The sequence below is a fragment of the Lonchura striata genome, chromosome Z (genome assembly GCF_050655825.1).
Source record: "Lonchura striata isolate lonStrDom1 chromosome Z, ASM5065582v1, whole genome shotgun sequence".
Classification (NCBI taxonomy): domain Eukaryota; kingdom Metazoa; phylum Chordata; class Aves; order Passeriformes; family Estrildidae; genus Lonchura; species Lonchura striata.
The window spans coordinates 46,972,345-46,995,178 of NC_140740.1; the positions used below are offsets into that span (position 1 = coordinate 46,972,345).

General features: G+C 52.1%; 1 protein-coding gene across 4 annotated transcripts in view; it reads left to right on the plus strand.

Annotated features, from left to right (window-relative positions):
- Positions 1 to 20,500: 20,500 nt before the first annotated feature.
- The window catches only part of IL11RA (interleukin 11 receptor subunit alpha), a 51,725-nt gene continuing 49,391 nt past the window's right edge, over positions 20,501 to 22,834 (plus strand). For 3 of the 4 annotated variants that reach the window (XM_085567693.1, XM_021554625.3, XM_085567695.1), the window contains exon 1: positions 20,501 to 20,660. The gene's annotated coding sequence lies outside the window, so the exon portion shown is untranslated. The remainder of the gene's footprint in view (positions 20,661 to 22,834) is intronic. The other variant, XM_085567696.1, reaches the window with a different exon arrangement.

Here is a 22,834-nt window from a genome sequence, read left to right on the forward strand (position 1 = left end):
AGCATCCCAAACCTCCCTACACACAGACACACCAGCCAAGCACAGCCCGCCCGGCTCAGCTGCAGTGTGGAGACCAGACCACACCAGAGTCCTCTAATAAGCAATTGACTCTTTTTTTCCTCCCTTTCAAGAAAAAGCCAAGCATTAATTTGGCTTCTGCCACTCTGTTTATCTAATAGCATCACTGATTGATTGTCTTATTTATAACCCAGATCCGGTGTCTGGGCTGCTCGTGGAGACTGAGTGATTGATGGAAAGAAGACAGCCAGAACGGGACTTAATGGAGCCATGTGGCTGAGCAGTGGAGTAGTGGCTTAGGCATGAAATGAAAAGTGTCTCCCACAAGTCTGGGCTCCTCTCCTCCTTTCCTGCATGGTTCCCAGGGAAGCTGCTAAGTGCTGGGAGAGAGCAGCATGCTCCCTACACCCTGCCAAAAGCAATCAGGGACCATGCTCAGGTCTCCTCCAGCAGCCTGGCCAAGGGGACACAGCCAACAGGGACTTGGACTGCTTCCTGAGAAGGCGTCATACAGTCTCTGGGAAGGTTTCCCCTTTCCATGGTGGAAGGGATGGTTGAAAGGTGTGAGACAGCCTGAACCCTGCCCAACCACTAGCCTGCTGTCAGGATGCCTGTCCTGCCAGCTGGAAATCAGGTCCCTGCACAAACACATGGTGCAGAGATAAGCCCTTCACTTGGAGGCTGGCAGCATCTTCCAGAAGTCTCAGTTTTATTCAAAGCTGGACTGAGGTAATTCTACATCTCTAGGGAGTTTCTCTGTTTCTCACACCCAGTGGTCACAAACCCCAGCAGAGTCACCAGCTCAGGTGTGAATTACCCCATGGAGCTATAAAGCACCAACATGGAGAAGGAGATGCAGTCCCAGGAGGTGACACGCCATCATTCAGAGCCATGCTGTGGGTGTATGACAGCCTGGATATGTCCCAAACCTCCAGCCTGCAAATTTACCCCAGAGCAGCCTGTCCCCAACTGCAGGATTGGGTTGTGGTCAGGATATGGCTGACAGCTCCAAGTCTTCAGGAAGGCATTTGGCTTTGATCTGAGCCAGAACTAAACCCTCATCTTGTCCATCAAGATCAGTTTGGGAAGAAAAAAACAACATACTGGTTCAGTCAAAATATTTCATAGCTGTTTAATGGTCTTTATTTTATGTCTGATTGTAACAGATAATCTAATACAAGCCTCAAGCAAAGCCAAACACAGTTGTTTCATTATTAAGGACCCCATCAGCCAGCTTTGACGTGGCCAAACCCCAGTCCTTTCCCTTTTTTTGGGTTTTTTTCCTCTTTCTTTTTTTCCCATATATGAAATTTGAGGAAAACCAAAGCAACTTCGTGAATACTGCTGTTTCAGTGGACTGAAAGAAACCATCCAGGAGACAGATCTCCCGTACTGGCCATATTGTTGCTCCCAACACCAGTGCTTGGCAATCACTATCCAATGCCTTATGATAGTTTTATTGCTTCCAGGAGAAACCCCTCCTTAGAAAGGCCTCCTGGAACAGCAGATATGGGCAGGTGATGAACACTCGATTTAGCATGGGTGTGCACAGTCATGGTGGTCCCTCTGTGGGTGATGCCACTATCACCTCACCATGTGTCCAGGGCTGGGAGGAGAAGGGACCAGGACAGGGCGATCCCTGCAGAATGCTGGAAGATGGAGGGGCCCCTGAGTAGTGGGAGCGGAAATGGCCTTTGATGTGGAAGCTCTCCTTTCACAAACACAATGACTTGCAGAGAAGTTTTATAAACATGGCTATTGTTGCTCCATCCCTTTGGTGGGAACAGATGGTCCGAGTGCTCTGGTCGGCCCCCCTTCCCTCCCCTCTCTCTCTAGCCCCATTAATAAAGCCCCAGCAAGTCCAGCACCGCTAAGGTTTTCCCAAGGGGGATCAATAAATAAATGTAATAACAACAAAGGGGCCCATGCAGACGAGATTGGGTTACAAAGAGGCCTCGGCCCCCCTCCTCCTTTCCGGGTGAGAGTCACTGCATGCAGGCACTCTGGCCAGTTCAAGGAGAGGTTCCTCCATCCCCACTCTCTATGGGAAGTGGGGACAGGATCTTTCCACTGAAAGAGCCAGGCACCACCCTGCAGCCATGGATGGCAGTGTTTGACCTTGGTGGTCACCTTGGCCATGGGACATTGATGGCTTATGGCTGCCAGATCCCCACCTTTTCCAGATCCCCACTTGAGGTAGCTGTGGGAACACGTTCAGACACTGACCCTGGGTGTGCAGCAGGCAAGTGCCTTCTTCTAAGATTTCCTGGCCAAGAAGTTGCTCCAGGTCCTTTCCCAGTAGGATCCTATCCAAGACAGTGCACTTGGGAGCAGGCATCATGGCTTCACCTGGGCTCACTTTTTGCCTTCCTCTTGCCTCATGAAAGACCAGGCAATTTCCTGGACAGTTGGAAAACACTGGTGACTCTGACCTCCCCCTCTATGGTGTGGTGACGTTTAATGTAGGTTAGCTGGGATTAAAGCAGGGCAGAGCAGTTTGCAGAAAGGATTTTCCTGCAGAAACCACCAGCATGCACCAAATGCTGTCCATAAGACTGCAGGCAGGAGAGCAGCTTCTCCAGGAGCATCAGTAGGGTTTGAAAGTGGCCACAGCATCTCACCAGACTCTGGATGGTGGAGCAATCACATGGAGGCACTCCATCAAGTGGTCTCACCAGTGGGGAAGGAGGAGACTAGCTACAAAAAGATTCCCAGGAGCTCATCTACTGATGAAGGGCCCAAGGCTGGAGTAACCCCATGGGCAAGGCCCATAGAGGACCTTGGTGACATGCAGGAGGGACTGAGCAGAGGGTTTAAGCCAAGAGCCAACACTGAGCCCTGCTGACACATCCCTGTTAGCTGCCATTGTCCAACCTCCTCCCCAGCTGGTCCCTGCTGCTCGGAGGTGATGTGATGCTGGTTTTATCTGTGCAGGACTCCTGCAGCTGGGGGTCTGTAGGATGAAACGTGTTTCACACATGCACATGCACGTACTGCCGCCTCCCCTCTAAGCCACCCTGGGAATCCCTGCCTCCCCCTGACCCCTCAGTCATGAAAATATTAAAACTCTCAATATCATCTCTCACAAATGTGGACTTGAGGCCTCGTCAGTCACCAGACACGTCCCACAATCTGCACTGGCTCCAGACAGCTGCGGGGGGGGCGGTTTACTGGAGGACCAGAATGACTTCATGCTGCCTCCCACGTACCAGGGGTTACCCAAAGTGCTTGGTGCAGGGAGGGGAGCTGGGGGCCAGGAGCACACGGCCCCATCCTTGCCATGTGCCACCATGCCATGCCCTGGACCCAGCAGGGTGGGTGCTGACCTGGGGAATGATGGATGGAAAACTCTCCCAGGGTGCAGAGGCTCTCCCTATGGGTGCAAGCAAGGCAGCTGGCCTGGGCTCCAGTGCCGGAGAGGTTTATGAGGGCTGACCTCTTGCACTGAGCGCCTGGGGCAGGATATATCCCATTCTGCCTAGGAGTGCAGGTGCATGAGGCTGCCGGGGAGCGGAAAGGACTACAGATGCATGGGGGATCCGGCAAGGGGGAGATGAGGCTGGCCTCAAGCTGTGTGCTGCTTTGGGTCCATCCCAGCACAGGCAATGGTACCCTTGCCTGCTCTGGAGCTCCTTGCATTGCTCTGGAGGTGCTCTTGGTAGGGCTGCCTGCACACAGCCTGCCATGGCAAAGCTCGGGGGTGCAGGAAGACTTGCACCATGCCAGCAGATGTGCTGCAGGATGTCCAGAGGAGACCCGTGGCATTGTGGGGGTACTCACAGCATCCCCTGGGTACTCCAGGTGTTTAGGACATGAATCCATAGCTTAGTGGCTCACATTCACCCCAGTTTAAATTTTATCTAGGACTTCCTAGTTACTGTAATGAAGGCAAAAGGAGATCGATCACCTATTAGGTCCCTATTAGGCCTGATGTCTCAGCCATGGTGACTTGAAAGATGCTGTGCCAAAGGCCTCAAGAGAGGATACTGGTGATGTCCCCAGCCACGGGGACTCCTGACCTCCTGCAACATTGGGAGATGCTTGAGGCCTACACTGGGAAAGGTACCTGGCATCAACACAGCCCTCAGTTCTACAAGCACCACCCTGGGCAGTAGGTCCTGCTGGGCCTGGGACATGGGGAACATCATATGCAGGGCTGACAGCGACCTCTGCAAGAGCAAAAGGGATTACAGCTCACAGCCCACCCCCCCATTTCATGTAGCACTGATCTGAATCCTTGCCTTAGGAGCTAGACAGGGGGTTGGGAATCTTTCTCTGAGTGAATTATAATCATCTTTCAAAAAAAGAAAAAATAAAACCACAAAGCAGGTGGTTGAGCTCAAAGGTGGATAAATGCCCATCACAGAGCACCTGACTGAAGCCATGTACAAGTTTAATTTTGGACTCTTTGAAGTCAGCACATCCTTATGCTCTCTGTTGTTTTGGGGCATAAGCCCTCTATGTGTGCCTTCTACCAATGCCTGGTAGACGTGTGAAGCTATTCAGAATTTTTTTTGTGAACCTCTTGCATGAACCCAGTCCAGCTGGTTAGGCCAATGTTTGTCTCTCATCAGCAGCTCAGTAGAAGCACTCTACAATATGAATCAACCCCAAGGGTAAATGCAAAGGCTTGGTATCCCAATCACAGGCTACATCTCTCAGGCATGCCATCCCCTGCTGCATGGCTACCTTACCCTACCTGACAGGCAGCCCATTGACTAACAGATGTGCATACCCTTTAATTACAGCACAGTGAATCCACTTAGTGCTGTTTTGTTAGATATCTTGTCTTTTGGAGGAGCTCAAGTGGTACTCACTCAGCTCAGCTCAGCTCAGCCCAATCTCTGGATTTCCAGGCCCTTAATATTCACTCTGATCTGTTCATAAGTTATTCATGGAGAGTGGGAAATGCCTTACAAGAGAATTCACTCCAAACTGCGAGTGCTTCTGAGGCACCACGCAATCTGCTTGCACAGGGAAAGGAGGGGAAAGTAATGAATAAATGATTGTTTACAAATTATTTACTTGTCTCCACTAATTTCCACATTGTTTATCTGGCAGCATGCTGAAGTCAGGAACAGTTAGAGAAGACTTCATCCTGGTGTACGAGAGGATGGAAGCGGAGCAGCATGTGGGGAAGGAAGCCAATGCAGCAGAAGAGCAAGGAGCCTGCTTTGGCTGCCAAAATTGGCTATTGAGTGTGGTCTTGCTTGGTCTTCACATTCCAGAAGAAATTGCTGTGAGGGGTGTGTATTTTTGTCATAATTTCCTAGGATGGATTCGAGTCCAGGGTCATCCATGCTACTGAGGGTTGTAAAGTCCTTAAGAGGACTACTCTCTGCAGAAGATGACCAGGCCTTGCTAGGAGTTCACTGTCTATTCCCAGGGAGCTAAAACTTTGTGGGGAAAACCAGGAAAAGGTCCTTGCTGTGAACCATGCAGCAGAGTAAGACCTGTCTTAAGGCTGAGCTGTTCTGGTATCAACAGTGTAAGGTCTGTGAATGTGGGAATGATGATGATTACAGCCCATGGCACATTGCCCCAAAATGCTAATGGGAACTCTGCCTTGGGGCAAAATCACCTAGCAGATTATGGCTACCTAAGGCAGGCAGCAGAATGAGCCTTTCCCCCTACTTAAAGCTGTTTGAGGCTTCTCAGTTCTATCTCAAGCTAATTTCCCACAGTAAAGCAGAGATAGAAAGTCACAGTGAAGAGGGATGGACACCAGCAAAACTAATGTGTGTGTGGGAGTAGAAAAAGGCATTCTGACTATGGCAGGAGAGCAGGACAAGCTGGAAACTAGTCAGTCTCAGTTGGGTTGATGTGTCTTCCAGACTTCCCCAGTCTTCATTCCCCTCTTCTTGCTCAAGGGTTTGTGAATTCCCTTCTGCTGAGAGCATTCAGATCCTGAATCTTTTCACACTAGGTGCTGGAGCATCCTGGGAAATATAGCTATGGAAGGAGGCACAAGATGATTACAGAATGGAGGGGGAAATGCCTCCTGAAGCTTGAACCAGGACTGTCACCAACTGCTGGAAAGCTCAGGTGAGGGCTCAGGGCTTGGATAATGAAGTTGCTCAGTGTGTGATTAACTCACCCTGCAGGACAGTGACACACAGGACACAGAGTGATGCTGTGTATGAGGCACTGATGAGGGTCACAGAAAGGACAGGTGGCAGTCAAATTACTCAGCTACAGGCTGCTTTCATTAGCCAGCATGAAAACCTGTACAAGATGAGATTGACTCATGCCAGCAACACCCAAGAGCAACCTTGTCCCCAGCACTCAGAGCTGCCTGTGCCTTGATCATACCCTGGGGACAGACAGCAGTGTTCTAGTCCTCAGGCTGCAGGAAACTGAGCAAAGCTGCAGGTACGCCAGGGTGGGAGGGGGGATTTGGGATGTTCTCACCTGTAGCATGGAGAGAGAAAGCTGTCTGCAGACAGAGGAACATCTTTGGGACCTTGTCTCCTCCATTCCCTCCCTGGTCTCAGCTATCCCTCACTCCCTCCCACCACCCCTCAAACTCCTCCATGCCCCACCCTGCTTGGCACTGACCCTGCTCCCCACAGCCTTCCAGCTCATCACTCCCTACAAGCAGCCTGTAAATCATCCTTGTACACATATCTCCCTTGGCCTTGGGGAGAGGGAATTTATCCCCCTAGCTCAGCTGTCAGAGACCTCCAGCTGCCAGCTGGATGCTCTTAATTCATAGCAAAGGGTGAAGGGCTCCAGTGAAGGCTCCTATGCCTACTTCCCTGCCAGACCTTTGGTGCATTCTTGTGCCCTGGCCATGGAAACTTTCTAGGAAAACTGCCCAGTATGACTCAATTTCAGTGCACCTGAGGGCACATGAACCAGTCAGGAAGCAGAGAGGCAGGACATGCAGCTTGGGAGACTCAGGCATGCTCTGAGTGGTAAGTATCCACATGGTAGAGACTCTCCCAGCTCCCTGGAGAGTCCTGAAGCATCCAGACCAACAGAGAGCAGGCAGATGATTCAGGATTGCCCTAACCCTTGCCAGTCCCTTGTCAAGTCTGTCACAGAAGTATGAGCAACACGTCCAGATGCAAACACCTGGTTGTGCAGCCCCTCTCATCACTGACCCAAAGAAATTGTGCAGCTGAGAAGCCAAGAGGGAGAAACATGTGGACATGCCTCTAGGTCCCTTGCCCAGTGCATGGATCCAGCAGGGATAGGCTCACATTTGGGTGAGCTGACTGGGAGCTGGCAGCAGTTCACTCGCTCACACCAGTCTGCTGATCTCCCTCCAAAGCCCCCCCCAGAGCCTGCATCTCTGGTGTGAGATGAACACTGAGCAAATACCCCTGTTTTCCTGCCACAATTACCCTCTTTAACTTTTCAACTTATCACCTGCACCGAGGTTTATAAAATTTTAAAGCTAATGGCGTCTCTAGTAATGATACTGCAGATGTACAAGCTGCATCCTGGGATGAATAAATTATAGAAGGCCAAGTAAATTGCAATGGGAAGGACAGCAGCTGCAGGATGGAAACAGATGGCTTCACTGTGCGCCACAGCTTGGTCTCAGTGCGGGGTATGCTCCCAGGGCTGGCCCTTTCCTGGTGGCCCTGAAGAACACCTGGGCACACCTGAGGCTGCAGATCCCCGGAGCATCAGCAAATGCTGTAGCCAACAGAAGGGTCTGTGCAGCTGCTTGAGTGCTGCTGTGGGACTGGGCTACAGTGGCAGTCTGTGGGTCAGTAGTAGGAGAGTAGGAGACCTGTCTTCCTTCTGCTGCTTGCTGGGTTTTCACACAGGAGGAGCCTCCAGGAGCTGACAGGATACTTGGCAGCTTTCTTGAGGGGAGCTGGCTTGTAATGTCATTTACTGCTACATTTCTCCCAGGAAAGCCTTTTCTGCCTCTCTCCACTCCTGCACATGCACACAGACAGTTTGAAAAGCAGGGGGCTCATCCTATTCTTCTGCCCTTCAGCACGAGGCATACAGATGTATGACAAGGATGCACGTGGGGTTGTGCACCAGGTGCATGTTTGTGTCCTGTTGGTGTGACCGAAGGTACAACCACAGATCAGTGCTTGGACTCCTTCACACCGAGGGGCAGCACCGCCCTAGCTGAAGTCCAACAGTACCACATTTCCTGAGCTGTGGTTCATTCCAGCAAAGCTGCTAGCACTCTTGTCACATTCAGCAGGGTGGCAGGAGAAGGCTGTCTCTGTCATAGACAAGTGTCACTACAGGACACGAGAAAGCAAGACGCAAGCCGCTGCTACTGTAAAGGTAAAAAAAAGCAAGTTTATTTTCTGACTCCAGCATTTATAGTTTTCCAAATGTGACAGCAGATTGGAGGGTGAAAGTGCCACCTCTCCAACAACACTGGATAAACTACCAGTCCATCAAATTTCTCTGCCTCTATGAAGGAATGCAAAATCAATAAGTTATTTACAGAAAGTGTGTGAGAAATTTTGCTACAAGAATGTAAACTCAGAAGGCTTTAGAAAATCTTAAAAAATCAGGGTGACAAAGGACAGGTTAACCAAGCAGCTGTGATTTCCAGCTCAATTAAACTCTCGTACCCCCTGGCTGCCTCAGTGTTTGCCTTCCCCTGTGCCCAGGTTCACATCCCAAACTCTTTCTGAGACAGTTGACTCCTGTCAGGGCATGTTCAGGACTTCTCAAAAGCTGCTGCAATCATGGCTTCAGATATTAAAAAGCCTGGCCTGACCCTCACTACAGCACTGGGGTCTCAGCCACGTGTCTGCTGTCCCCTCTGATTTGTTGCTGGAAAAGCTCAGCCCTAGCGACATTAAAGGGATGCAAAGTAAGACACAGGTGGCAGAGGAGGCAGGGGCATACACAGAGGCAGTCCCTAAGTCACTCTGTTCCCTGCTTCTCCTTATGAGAATAAGGTGCTCTGGCCAAAGGCATACACTGTGGAGCCTGCCTCTGTCATGGGGTCCCCAGTAAGGCTGATTAAAGTGGGGATTTTGGTCCCAGAACTGTCAATGCCACCAGAGGTTCTCTGACAAGAATACAGATCTTCAGTATGCAATGAGCCAGCATGGCTCCATCTCTGAGGGATTCACTGTTCATGCATACCCACACTCTACACACATGGGGTCCAACCAGCCTCATCCCTCCTGCATGGTGGCCGTTCCGCAATACTCCATCCCACTCCTTGCAGGTGTCCCTGGTACAGATCGGGAACGTGCAAGAGGAATTCACCCTCCTCTGGTCCTGATGCAGGAGTGACAGGAATGCCAGAGGACCACACTGCCATCCTAAAGGGCCTTGACAGGCTGGAGATAGGGGCCAACAGCAACTTTATGGCATTCAGCAAGGAGAAGTGCAAAGTCCTACACCTGGGGAGCAGCAATGGACACTGCACTGATGTGCTGATAGATGCTGGGGGCCACTCAGATGGAAAGAGCTGGAGATCCTGGTGGCACCAAGCTGAATATTAGCCAGTGGTGTGCTCTTTCTGAAAAAGACTTATTCTGGGTTGGATTACAGAAAGTGCTGGCAGCAGGTCAAGGGAGAAGGTCCCTGTGCTCTGCACAGCAGTGGTGAGGAAACAGCTGGAGCCCTGTATTCAGTTCTGGAATCTAGTAGAAGGGAGATATAGACATAATGTAGAGCCTAACAAAGGGCCACAAGATGATGAAGGGATTGGATCATCTCTCCCAATGATGAAAAGTTCGGAGAGACTTGTCCAGTGACAGGACAAGAAGCAGTGGGCACAAACCAGAATATGGGACACGTTCTTTTATTGTCCAAGTGACCAGCCACAGGAGCAGATTGACCAAGGAGACTGTGGATTACCATCTTTGGACACATTCTAAGACTCCTGGATGTGGTTCTTGCCAACCAGCTCTAGCAGGCCCTGCTTAAACAAAGTTTAGCTCTGGAGGTCCCTGAAAACTTCTGCAATTCTGGGATTCTGTGAACAACTTTGCAGACATTACAATTTTTGCATTACATTACAAATTCTACCTGCATTACGACTTTTGCACTGTTTTTTTGTGTGCCTGCAGGTTGGAGGCTGAAGGGCTAATTCTCAGTTACCCAGCCAGGAGAACTTGGGCAATTCTGGAGATACAGCCAAGCCTTAGCAGAAGGGAGAATACTTTCTCAAAGCCTGTTTACATCCATGGGCTAAACAAGCTCAGCAAGAGCAAAACCTGGCACCAGCACTGGTGGTGTTCACTCCTTTGTCAGCAGCCCCTAATACCACTAAGTTCAGGGTCCTCAGAGCATCCCCAGAGCAGAGCTGGGAGGGGACAGGGCAGCCTTTCTCTTTGTCTGGAGAAAGTTTTACTGCACTGGGTAACACTGTCTAACTCCACTTTCTTTCATGGATTCATTGCCTCGTTCCAGAGCTATTGAGCAGGCGAATGTGTCCAAAAGCATATGGATCTGCTAAGCTGCTCTTTCTTGCACATTATCTCATACAGTTTGGGTGCAATAAAACTTCCAGGCAGAACAAATCTTCAAGTTTGTGCTGTGCCTTATTTTTAGCTGTGAAGTACGTCTGTTTTAGTGCTCCTAATCCCTAGCTTGGTAGTAATTTATGGAGCAAGCTCTTGGCTCGCTTGGGCCAGAAGATTTGTGGTAAAACTTTTATAAGTTGCAGAGATAAATCCCATGGACTCTTGCAGTCTCGGGGGACTCTCTTCCAGAAGTATGTTTTCCTGAATGCTCCCTCAACATGGGAATATGTTCAAGGGAGAAAGCATCAGATGGCTGTGAATAAACTATCCTGGGTGTCATCATGATCTGCAAATCACCTGGAAGTGGAAATCAGGGGAGGCCATGGATTCCCCAGTCACAGACACTCAGCCAGAATTTTAAGAATACCTGCCCAGCAGTAGCTGTTTGTCCCACATTTAGGTTCTCTGAACAGCGTCTGGCAAACCCTAGGGATGAGCAATGTTATCTGTCAGCCTGAGACAAGAGTGGTAGCTCTGGCTTTAATTCATGTGATCAACCACTTGTATGTACATCACCTTGGAGCTTTTAGCATGGACAACACTGTGGCTTAAGAACAGGGGCAGTAGCAAATGCCTATTTCTCTACTGCCTTGCACTCCCTCAGGGGAGGGGTTTGCAGGATGGAGCAGTACTTTATGCTTCAGTGGAGTAGGGGGATGAAGAAAGTCAAGGACTTTTTCATCAGAAGGGAAAAGGGATCAAGACATGGGACCCCAAAGCAGCCCAGTGGAAACATGGACCCATAGTTCTGCTACCAGCTTACTCATCCATAGGCTATGTGTAGCACCAGACCTGGTTTTATAGAAGTCCAGATGTTTTCTGGAGCTGGCAGCTGTGAGAGATGTCCATGAACCCAACAGCTGGGGCAGGAGCTGCTGTGTAATGGCCATGGCATATCACAGCATGGAGGATGCTGATTCGCCATCTGCATGCCATGCTGCGAAGGGCTGGTATTTGCTTTGCAGATGTTCTTAGATTCACACACAACCATATCCTCAAATACTTCACATTCCTAAGAGCACTCTTGCTGAAGAGAGGGAATATTTCCAGAAAACATAAAGGAGGGAAGGTCAAATCCAGAGAGAAGCTGTTGCAATCCCACACAACTTTATAACCCAAACAGGTACCAAGGTTAGCTGCAGCTGATGGGCAGATGATCTCCTTGTGTGCTGGCTCCTCCAAAAAAGGAACAGCCTTCTCTGTACTTGGCATAAGGATCATGGAATCATAGAGTGGTTCGGGTTGGAAGGGACCTTAAAGATCACATTGTTTCAATCCCACTACCATAGGCAAGGACATCTTCCACTAGAGCAGGTTACTCAAAGTCCTGTCCCACCTGGTCTTGAACACTTACAAGGATGGAGCATCCACAATCATCCCAGATCTTGACAACCATCTGGTGCTCTCGCCTTCTGTTATAATGGGAAGAAGGGGTATTTCTCAAAAGTTTCTCAGTAATTGAATCAGGGTTGAAGATATCCAGTGACCAAATTTAGTGCCTCTGTTTGGTGTTCTTTGGCAAATATGGATACCAGAGTCAGTCCCATCACAATCTGTTGGAATCTGATCAGTCTAGGATGATCAGGAGTTGGTCCTGAGAGGCATCCTCACACAGTCCTCCTTGCAGAAATACAGTTAGTCCAGTTCCGGTGTCCATCAGGGATATTTTCGTGGGAGAAAATTCACCCAGACAACATCTGGAGCTCAGAAACATGGAAAAACCCCCTGTGCTTTCCTGTCTCTAATGAACAGTGTCTGCAACAAGGAATACCTGACAGATTATCAGCCATATCCTGCACAAACTTTTACCTTCTCAGCCTCCTGAGACTGCTGCTGATCCCAAAAGCTTGCTGCTCCCTCTGCAGTTCACAGCACACACATCTTCTGCCCTGTCATCCCCCCTGCCAGCCCCAGCCTCTTTCCCCATCCCTTGTAGGAGTAAACTTGGTCTCTGTCACACTGGAGATGCTTCTGTCATTGTGGGCATCCTCTCCTTCCTCCACAGAGCTCTGAGGGAGCACTGTGCTGAGCAGATCCACCCTCCCAGAACCCACAAGGTTTTTGCCAGCATGAAACTGGCAAAAACTTCAGTCCCTGTCCCCATTGTCATGCAGAGACATGGCCTCTTGATGTACAGGGGAAATTCTGAGTGATCAGAGCTCCCCATGCAGATCCCAAAAAGCTGACTTTGTTTTCTCATGTCTTTTCCCATTTTCAACCTGATTTCCCCAGTGGATGAGCAGGATTGACATAGCCTGAGGCAGATGACATACACCTGGAGCAATGTGCGCCCAGCCAGGATGGTCACTGCATCTCACCCACCACGGAGAAAGGAGATAAAACTTTTCCTGACGCAGCAGCAGCTTGCAGCAGCTCCACTTAATCTGAGCAAGCCCTGGCCAGCTGTGGGGAGGGAGCACGGGGCAAGGTCCTAGAGAACCTGTGCAGAGAATCGCTGGCAAGCAGGTGTGCAGGCTCGGGTCTGCTCCTGCTCCTGCTCTCGGCGGTCTGTGCTGCCCTCGCACGGCTGCTCTGGGAGCGCTGCAAGGATCCTCCAAATGAGCAAACGCACCCAACAGACCCAGGCTGCGCTGCTCGGCTACCACCCTGCTGTGAGATGTCTGCAGGGACCCTCGCCTCGGTGACACTCCCTGGCAGCTACAGCAGGTGCTCTGCCCTGGGGCAGCTCATGCAGCCCCTCATTGAGGGACGGACACATCCCAAAAGGAGAGATGTTCCACCTCTCCCACATCACCCTCTCATCCTGATTCCAAGAAAGACTCCCAGACCAGCTTCCAGCAATGACCTGTATTCCAGGGACTTACTTGAGACAGTGGCTTTTGACATATTGCATAAGTCCCTCTTTTCTGATCACAGACTTCTTTGTCTGCCCTACTGCTCCCCCTCTTCCCTGTGTACAGCCCTGCAATGCTGCTCTTGCCACTGCAAGTGGCACCCTCTGTTCCACAGGTGTCATTTCTCATTGTCAGCAGGTGTGAACCCATTGATACACAGGGAAATATCAGATTTTCCCGGTGTCTCACCTAAATCCCCAGCCTACAGCATCTCCCCCTGGTGCAGGGGTGGCTGTTGCTCCTTTTCTTGTATGGGTGGTCTGTTCTCCATTTAGACCTGTCCTTGCTCAAGGGATGCTTGCTGTTAAATATTAAAGTCATCTTTTTTCCTGGTGCCTCTAACTTCAATACCCTCATCTTCTCATAACTCTGTGCCATAGAGGCAGAAGTTATGCTGTTACCCTCAGCTGTTATGCTCCTTCTCTCCCAGGTGTCCCACTCTGGTTGGAGCCACATGGAGCAGCAACAGCAGCTTGAAACAAAATGGTCGAACTGGATGCTTTTCTCTTTCTCAAGATTGGAAAGCTGTTGCCTGAAGGAACTTCTTGGAGGATATACCAGCAAAATTAAAATTCCTGAATGAGGATGGGGTGTGACTTAGCCCCTCTCAGGAAATCTGTCTCACAGACACCCCCTGTGCTGCCTACCTGTCCCTGAACCTCATCATGTTCCTATTCTGTCTAGGACAAGAATTATACATGACAGAGTCCACACAGAACTGCTGCCCTTTCCATCATGCTTTTCCTGATTTTTCATTTCCAAAACTTTGGCTTTTCAGAGGTTTTTTTTTGGGTTTTTTTTGTTTTTTTTTTTTTTTTGTTGTTTTTTTGTTGTTTTTTTTTTTTTCAGAATAAAAAACTCCTAACAGATGTCCCCAAAGCTCTGACTGTTTCAAGGTTCCACTGCACCCCTGAGCAGTATTGGGCCCCTGACCACCATGGAACCAGGAGAACTGGAACATGGAGGGGACACATACCTGTCACCTTCTGCAGAACAAGCCATCGCTACATCACTGGTTAAAGGGTGCTTGGCTTATAAAAAAGAGGGAAATTTCACAAAGGCTGATAGTAATAGGATAAGGGAGAATGATTTTAAACTAAAATACAGATTTATATTAGATGTTAGAAAGAAATCTTTTTACTATGATGGTGGTGAGGCACTGGAACAGGTTGCCCAGTGAAATTGTGGATGTCCTGCCCTTGGAAGCATTCAAGCCCAGGCTGGATGAGCTTTGAACCCCTGGCCTAGTGAAAGGTGACCTTGCCAGGGCAGGGGGCTGTTGCAATAAAGTCATCTTTAAACTCCCTTTCACCCCAAACCATTCTGTGATTCTACAAGATCCCTGGCATTAGGTAACCCAGTGCTTTTTGTGATCAAGTATAAGGAACAGCATTTGGGCCTTTTGAAGCCTGATGCTGTCCTCTCCCCTGCCGTGACTTTCTCAGCAGTAAAAGTGGGGTCACACAACGCCCAGGGAAGCTCCAGTTTGATGGGTCTGAGCTGCTGGGTATTAATGGTCCCGTGGGCCAGGTAAAGGGGGCTGCGAGCCGCAGGTGTGCCGCACGCCGGGAGCCCAGAGGAGGCGGATGATGCTCGGGAAGCGAAGCTCAGCCCCGCTCGGCAGCCGGGAGAGGGCAGCCGCAGCCCGAGCAGCGCGGCCGGGAAGAACGCCCGCGCTCGGCCTCGCCGGGGACTGCCCTCTCCCCCCGCAGCCCAGCCCAGCCGTGGTCCAGCCACGGCTGATCCCGCCGGGATGTGCACACACCAGCCCCGTGCCCGTCCCCGAGGTAAGCCGCCTCCTTCAGCAAAACCGCTACACGTTCATGGAGCAGGGGATGCTACAGGGCAGAGGGTGTTCATCACCGAGTTTTCAGTCTCCCCCCATCGTATGCCTATTTCCCAACTCTGTTCCATGCCACAGCATCACCCCCATTCCAAAGGCGTGGATCTGGACTTGCAGAGGGCTTGTGGAGGGCAAAATGGGACTTTTCCTATGAAACATAGACATCCCTTGCGAGCCACAAACCAGGAGCAGCCTCCAGGGGCAGGTGCTGAAGGGGAGACCCCCATCCTGCACAGATTCACAGACGTCAGCAGATACCAAGAATGGCTGCATCAGCAAGATTAGCAGCATCTCAGCTCCGCTGAGATTTGCTGGAGAGATGAAGAGCTATTCTACCATGAGACTGAGGAACAGGAATGTGACTGGTATACCCTTGGCTCTGAACAACAAAATCTCAGCCTGCACACAGCCACTAAGGGCTTTGGGAAGCAGCCAAGCTTGCCCATGGGCAGGATCTCCTTGTGCAGTGTCCAGGAGGTGGCTCCATGGGCAGCATCCAGATGCTGAGGGCTGGCACCAGGGTGATGCTGCACAGAGCCAGGAGAGAAATCCACCCTCCAGAACATTCCTGTATTTCCTTTGTAAATAAATTCTCATGTTCCATGTCTCTGGGTTGGTTAGCTGGTTTTTGCTTGCTATCTCTCACCCTGTAAATTTAATGCCTTCAAAAAGTCATACTCAAATATTGCCATGGTCCTTCAGTGAATATCAGCCTCAACTTTATTTTGGTAAAAAACACAGAAATTAAGGATGCCTAAATACAACAAAACTAATATCAAGCTCTTAGAATCCTCCTTAAAAGGCAAATGTCTCTCTCACCTTCATAGCTTTAACTCTCTGTGGCTCAAAACACTGTGTCTATGATTTCAGACCAAGTGTTGAGTCTTGTTTAGCAGGCCACAGCACACAGCTCTCTGTTCTGGGAGAAGGCTGCCAAGTTGTCCATGGTTTCAGGAGCTGGCTCGCTTTCCCCTGTTTATCAGCTCACTAGCACTTTCTCCCTTTAATAGCAATGCAATCCAGCAAGCCATGTGACCCTGTGGGGATCAGCAGCCCTCTGAGGGCTGGGAGGTTTTGTTTCATGTTCCCAGGTTGCTGGCTGGTGGTTTTGGAGTGCACTCCCTAAGTGCCAGCCCAGCCCTTGCTGCTGCCAGTCAGGCCCTGGCAGGAGGGCAGTCCCTGTAAACAGCCATGTGTGAAAGTCACCTCCCTCTGCTTCACTCCTCAGCTGGGAGTTCACCCGTGTCTCTCAGCATGCAGTGCTTCACATGGTGCCTCCCAGCTGCTTGCACTGCCCAGTGGTGCACAGTGGGAGCAGCCGGGATGGCTCAAGTCCCCAGACAGACATCTGTCCCAACCCCCATGGAGGGATTCCTAGTCCTCAGCAGCCTCCACCCTTAAAGCAGCTAGAGTCATCACTGTGGTGTCCTCTCTAGGGAGAGGATCTGTCACAGCAGCAGGGATGGAACAGGCTGTGTGAAGCTGATGGCCACAGGCAACAAAAAACTGAGTTCCGAAGACTGATCCCAGGCTCTGCACACTGCAGTGGCAGCTGGGCAGTGTTCCCCACACCTCCTTTCAGGGCGAGATGGATGAAAATCCCTGGAGCAGCAGCAGTGCAGATCTAGGGCAGTGCTCACTACTGTTTTGCAGAGCAGAAGTGAAGAGCCAGAGAAGATGTAACCAGACATCCAGCTGTTAGCACAGATAATGATTGTGATGTGACATTGGTTTGGGCATCTATCAGCAATTTTTCCTAGCACAGTGTGGCTGGACACATCTGGGAAAACCCACCCTACTCTCAGACAGGATGATCTTTGCATAGCACCAAGCATCCTGCCACCTCACTCCAGGACAGGATTGCTCCCAGCTCCAGGATAGCAGTGTGAATCAGAGCACAGCAGGGCTGGTAGAGGAGGAACTGTGCTGCAGCGCTTGGGGTTTTTGCTACCTTAATTTCACGGTGTGGGCAGCCCAAGCTGTGACCATAATAAATAAAGTGACAGCCAGGGAGCAGAGCTCTCTGGTTTCCTGTACACCTCAGGCTGGCCAGGGTAAACACACAACAAGCCTGCACTTCAGACAGGGCCATGCCCACAGCACGTCAGCCAGAGCCTGGACACATGCCAAGCCAGCCAGAGCAAAGCCACTGAGCAGGAGGCTTCACAGGGCAAGTCCCACACAAGGCAAATAGGCTGGTGCTGAAGGGCACAGCCCTATTGCCCCAAGATGCCCTGCATCCAGCAGGCACCTGCACCTCTGGGACGATCACCTGTGTCTCTGGGATGTCAGGGACAGCCACTGGGGCTGGTTTCCAGGGCATGTGTGCGCCCCATCCTTGCCCAGGCTGCAGGGCTGTAGAGCATCCTCAGACAGGCAGTTCTGAAATGGGTACTGAGAAAGGCTTCACAGCATCAGCCAGGCCTGCTCATGAGGAGACACGCCCTGTGGCAGTCCCCTCTGCACAGAAACCATGAGAGGACACCACAGATTTCAGATGTACCCATCTCCAGTCCCCATAGTCCTCTTCCATCTGTCCATCTGCTCCCCTCACATCATACAGGCAGGACTCCAGCAAGTGCTAACTCAGCCAGCACAGCTGAGGACCAGAGTTCCCATCTCTCGGCACATCATCATGATAGGCACTTGCACATCAGCATGACACATCTCACTCCAAGTCTGGCCCAGCTCCAGATCTCAAGCTCATGATCCCAAACCTCTCAATCTCTTCACCTAGCCTAGCATATGGGAGCAGTTCATGGATGTGACTGCTTCTGGGAAAGATGTCAGGACATTTTTGAGCACATAGCAGCAAGTCAGGCAAAGCTGCAGACAGGGCGGGAGGGACAACACAGCTCTTGTGGCCCAGTTCAGTTCCTCCTGTGTGGGCTTGTGGTAGTGTAATTCAACCTCTAGACTTCTGCTTACATGTTCAAGCCTTGATCTGCCTAGACAAGAGCTGTCAGCTTCCTCTCTGCTCGAGAGTAAAGGGAAAGGGACCCTGTGGTCCCTAAATTCAGTCCTTTTGGGCCGCTGAGAGGGAGACCAGCTGTTGGACAGGATGCTGCAGACAGCCTGAACATGTCCTTTTGCCATCACAGAAAGGAGAAACTAGGAGGTGTGTGGAGCTCATGATGCTCATCTGAGCCTGAGGATGGAGCAGAGGAAGAGCTGCAATGTCAGAGCTGCCCTGTGCCAGGGACATCCCGCCCCAAGGACCCCCAGGTGCAGGCAGCCCCATTAAGTGCCCTGCTCATCCAGCAGACCCCACATCACTGTCAAACCTTCTCCTTCTTCACCTAACATTGCAGCTCTCCAGCTCTGCTCAGAGCTTGTGGCCCACCACAGTCCAGATCCCCACTACATCCCTCCTCCCAGCACACCACTGACAGTGCCAGCTCCACACCCCCCCACACCCCCCCGCACAGACATCCCTCCAAATCAGGTTCTGTTCTCAGATTCCCACCCCCAAGGGTTGTCCCAGCCCTGCAGAGCTGAGTGTTTCCCCAGGTGCTGGACTCGTCTCAGCTCTCCAGCACTGCAGCGGCGGAGAAAGCAGTGTGTGGCTCCCGGCCAGCAGTGGCGCCAAGCAGCCCAGCTCCCAGTGCACTGGGAGCACCACGAGGCATTGAGGGAAGCTCAGGGTCTGCTCCCGGGGGAGGACCCAGGGCCAAATGCGTGCTGCAGCCTGTCCAGCTCTGCTTCTTCCAGAGGAGCTGGCCAATCCTAGAAGATGCTCAGTGTCCCTCAGCTCACACAGGCTGCAGAGAGCAGAGCAGCATCAGGAGGTGGGAAGGGGAGCTCGATGGAGGAAATTTCTTTCTGCCCAGGACCAGCCTCTCCTACATCCCCAGGCTCCCAAAATCCACATGAGCCACTAACTGAGGGAAGATACGAGCAGGCTGGTGGAACCAGACCCCATCTGCAAAGCACCTGAAAGGCCGCGTGACTGACTCAGGGAGGGACATCCTCAGCCTTTGCAGATCCCCAGCTCTTGTAGTGCAGGTGAGATAGATCTGGCCACCTGTGGCTGGTGAGGCAGCAGCCTCAACCACAAGCAGATGTGCTTGGGCTGTTCCTTGGGCGATGTGGGCACCAAGCCTCAGTTGTGGCTGAGTTCAACACCCACAGTGCAGCTAGGAGCCAGTATAGGAACTGCCCACCCCACACACAGCCTCCACCTCTCCCAAAGTCTGATACAATGGGGTTGCATGGGAGAACTGGGAAGAAGGAAAACACTAGTTTAATATCATATGAATACACAGGAGGTGAGATAGCTCATGGGCGTGTTTTTGTGGTGTTGAAGAGACAGGATTGGACAACAGCAGGAGTCTTTTGTTACTGTAGGTTCAGGTGTTCAGGGGCTCAGGGATATATGTCTGGATATGGCAAGCATCAGTTTGTCACTGTAGGGTTGCAAAAGGTGTCTGTGACTCTGTTCATTCCTGCCAGCCTAGAGAGACATCTGTTTTTGCAGGGAAAGTGCTGCATGGGTGCTGCACACACCTGGAATATGTGGCCATTATCTCTGCACAAGCAGAGACAATGTAGGTAGGGAAATACTGGGTCCATCCCAGGGCTCTAGCAGTGCCAGACTTGATGGCATCACATGGGGAAACCCCAAACCAGACCTGGCCTCAGGTGCCACCGGAAAGTTCCCAATGGGTCTTCACCACCTGGTTTCCTGTTACATACTTCCAAGTAATGTTTTTTTCCTCTTGAGAATTTTCACTGCAATAAATGGCAAACCAAACCCATTTCCAAGGGAAAGCAGCTTGGGTGGTGGATATGTCCTGCAAAAGAAGGATGCAAACACACACCACAAGTTGCGAGGAGGAGCAAGCCTTTTCTTCAACTTAGAGATGTAAACCCCGCAGCCAGATTTCACCCTGCACGATCCCCATCAAATAAACCACCACAATAATAAACCCAAAGAAACGGCCCGCCCAGGGTCAAGGGAAACTGAGTCACAGGCAGGACATGCCTGCCTTCACTCTTGCAGGATGCAGGGATGGGGGCAGGCATGGTTGGTGATTGCCGACCCCCGAGAAGACCGGGGAGGGATGTGCACTTTCGGGAGATTCCTGAGCCTCAGGGGGATAGTAGCGCTCCGGAGGGCACCGCACATCAGCGCGCCACGGTGGGATCCCCTTCCCAGCGCTCTGGTCGGACTGAGACGGGGAGCCCCGGGGGGGACTGCGAATACCGGGCAAGCGGTGGGCCGCGGGTTTGCATCCCTCCCGGTCCCGGGGGGCGGCTCACAGGCAGGAAGCGTCCCGGGGTGGTGGCGGCAGATTGGCAGAGCCCTGCTCCAATGGAGCGGCGGCGGCAGCCCCGGCGGCTTCACACCGCCTGCGCTACCGGCCCCAGCCAGCCCGGTGCGGGCGCCCCGCTCCCGGCCCCGCTCCGCTCCCGACCCGGCTCCCGCTCCGCTAGCGCCATGGACACATAGCCGCGGCGCCACGCAGGAAGGTAGGGAACAGCTCCTCGGTCCCCAGCCCGCGAGGGGAGCGAGTCGCCGCCGCCCCGACTTCGCGGTGAGGGACGCGCGGCTGCGGTCAGGCAGCTCCCGGAGCTGTTTGCTGCCCGGGTGGAGAAAGTTGTGCGGGTGTGTGTGGATGTCTATGTGTCTGTGTCCCCTCGCAAAGCAGCTGCCAGGGATTTGCCTTCCCGGTCTCCTCCGGCTGCTTGTGAGTTCCCAGCGCTGCTCCCCCTTTTCCGCCCTCCGCGCCTCCGCCTTGCCCGGGGATGCTCGGGGATGTTCCTGGGCTGGGATGTTTCAGCCCCTTCCCCAGCCTCCACAGACCACCCCGTACCATTCCCGATTTGGACACCTCTACCGTCTCTGAAGGGAGTTTTCTGGAGAAAGACTGGAATGCCAGGCAAAGCACCCCCCTGGCAGGGCCCCCTCTTCTCCTGAGGGGTCCAGGGAAAAGCTGCTCCCAATTAGGAGAGGCGCTGAGAGAGGCGCTTTCCCATGCGCGGGTGCTGGCAGGGCTCTGCTTGCCTTGTCCCTGCTTGCCCCGGGATGCTGTGTCAATCCCAGCTTCTCTGTCCTGTGCCAGTCCCGATGAGTGGCCAGCCCTGGGCTGTGCCCACCACCACCCTCACAGGCTGGCTCTGTCACACAGAAGGTCCCCTCCCAGCTCTGCCTCTGGGCTAGTGAAGGCTGTCAGAGGTGTCCACGGGGCTACGCTTGGCTTGGACGTCACTGTCAGCACCTGTGACCCCACTGTGATGGGCCTGAGAGGCCTGGTCCCCGTGGGTGGGAAGAAACCCAGCACTGCAGCAGCTCACAGATGTGTTGCCTTGCACACAAAATGATGTTGGACTGGCTGACATTAGTGGCATAGCCAGAGCTGCCAAATGCCTTGTGTGCTAGGAGGTGACTGCCTCATGTCTGGCTGTTGTGTTTGCAGGAGGAGGTGGCATGTTTGCACTCTACCTTTTTACAGGAGGGCAGGTTGCAGCGAGGTTACAGCGTGTGCAGTGACACAAGGCACACATCATCCCAACTGGGAAAAGATCTTCACAGGGAGCTGGGAGCTGGTGGACACCTTCCTGTGACAGGGACAAGGATGAGATATGGCCACAATGCCCCCTCATCACCCTCTGCCCCACCAACCTTGTACTTTTGGGGCAGAAACGAAATGGGCAATATGTGGTCTGCAGGGAGCTGCAAACTGACCTTGGCTGCCAAAATGGGACTGGAGGTCGGGCACAGGGTCAAACTGGTGACAGCAGGGTTGTGCTCAGGGCTGGATGTCACCAGCAGTGGGTGAACAGGTATGTGAGGTTCAGTAGGTGGGGGAGAGGTCTCCCTGGAGGATGCAGCTAATGGCAGAGCCTGTAGGAAAGTGGAAGAAAAGCAGCTCTGGTCTTGTGCTTCCTATTCCAGGAAGAGGAACCTCACAGGGAGGGGAAAACTTGACTTGATTATATCTAATAAGCCACTTTTTCCCTGTCCCAGCAGCGGGGGGAGGAGGATGCTTGGCCAAGTGCAGGCCCTGTTTGTGAAGGATGAATGAATGACTCACAGCGCAGTGAGTCTCCCTGCTGTTTTGATCGTGGCAGCAGCAGAAGCAGCAGTTCCCCTTTGCAGTTGCTGGGCTTATCAGAAGCTGCCATGCTGGGTGGGCACCAAGGTGGCCCACAGCTGCAACCCACACATGAAGGTGTCCTGCCTCTCCTGCCCTTCTCACACAGCTCACCTGGACCATCCTGACTGGGGAAACCCTCATGGATGGCAACAGTGCATGGCATCCTCACCTGCCATGAAGTGGCTGAGCACTCAGTTTAAACCCTTTATTTCCACTTTGCTCTTGTTCAAAGGCAACTCCAGGCTCTTCCTGCTCACACAGGCCTCAACCTCCCTCTGGTTTCCTGCTGAATGCGTTCCTGGAGAGCTTATTCCCCTGTGGGTTTTTGCCAACATTGTGCTTTTAGTTCGAGACCTCTTCTCCCTCTCTGGTGTTTACCCTGCTATATTTATAGCTTCCTCATTAAGTTAAGCAAGCCAAAGGATTCTTGCCTCCTCCCGTGGGTTTGGTTCTGGAGGAAAACCCCCTGTGAGATGCTTCCTGCGGGAGGGGCAGGTGCTGGCTTGTGTCTCTGCTTTTCACCCTTTGGATAATTTCGGCATCTCT